A 1,187-nucleotide genomic window follows, 5' to 3' on the forward strand; every position below is an offset into this window, starting at 1 on the left:
ATTTTATTTTATTTTGCGATGGAGTTTCACTCCTGCTGCCCAGGCAGGAGTGCAGCGGTGTGATCCAGGCTCACTGCAACCTCTGCCTCCCTCGTTCAAGCCATTCTCCTGCCCTCAGCCTCCCAAGTAGCTGGGATTACAGGCACATGTCACCATGCCCAGCTAATTTTTGAATTTTTAGTAGAGACAGGTTTTCTCCATGTTTGTCATGCTGGTCTTGAAAGCTCGACCTCAGGTGACCCACCTGCCTTGGCCTCACAAAGTGTTGGGATTACCGGCGTGAGCCACCACGCCCGACCGATTTGTTTATTTTTTTGAGATGGAGTCTCACTCTGTGGCCCAGGCAGGAGTACAGTGGCAAGATCTCAGCTCACTGCAACGCCCACCTCTTGGGCTCCAGCTACTCTCCTGCCTCAGCCTCCCTGGTAGCTGGGACTACAGGAGTGCACCAGCAGGCCTGGCTGATTTTTTTTGCTTTTTTTTAAGTAGAGATGGAGTTTCACCATGTTGGCCATGTTGGTCTCCATCTCTTGACCTTAGGTGATCTGCCCGCCTCGGCCTACCAAAGTGCTGGTATTATAGGTGTGAGCCATCATGCCCAGCCATATATAACTTTCATCAAATAAAATTACACAGGTGGAAAAATTGTGTGTGTGTGTGTGTGTCTGTGTGTGTGTGTTCTGAGACAGGGTCTCACTCTGTCACCCAGGCTGGGGTGCAGTGTTGCAATCATGGCTCAAGTGACCCTGCCCCGTCAGCCCCCCTAGTAGCTGGAATCACAGGTTCACACCACCAGACCTTTTTTGTTTCTGTTTTAGATGGGGTTTCACCATGTTGTCCAGGCTGGTCTCAAACTCCTGACTTCAAGTGATCTGTCCACCTAGGCCTCCCACAGTGCTGGGATTACAAGTATGGGCCGCCACACCTGGCCTGAAATTGTTTTTAAAAAATGGGCTATGCAAGTGGCTCACACCTGTAATCCCACCACCTTGTGAGGCTGAGGCGGGAGGATCACTTGAGGTCAGGAGTTCAAGACTGGCCTGGCCAACATGGTGAAACCCCATCTCGAGTAAAAATACAAAAAAATTATTTGGGTGTGGTGGTTCCTGCCTACAGTGCCAGCTACTTGGGAGGCTGAGGCAGGAGTATTGCTTGAACCCAGGAGACAGAGGTTGCAGTGAGCCGAG

The 1,187-nt window shown here is 51.0% G+C and overlaps 1 long non-coding RNA gene across 1 annotated transcript in view; it reads right to left on the minus strand.

The window, feature by feature from the left end:
* The window catches only part of LOC119469852, a 19,891-nt gene that overhangs the window by 4,735 nt on the left and 13,969 nt on the right, over positions 1–1,187 (minus strand). The gene's annotated exons all lie outside the window — the stretch shown is intronic.

This window comes from Cebus imitator, unplaced genomic scaffold (assembly GCF_001604975.1).
Source record: "Cebus imitator isolate Cc_AM_T3 unplaced genomic scaffold, Cebus_imitator-1.0 Scaffold901, whole genome shotgun sequence".
Taxonomy (NCBI): Eukaryota; Metazoa; Chordata; class Mammalia; order Primates; family Cebidae; genus Cebus; species Cebus imitator.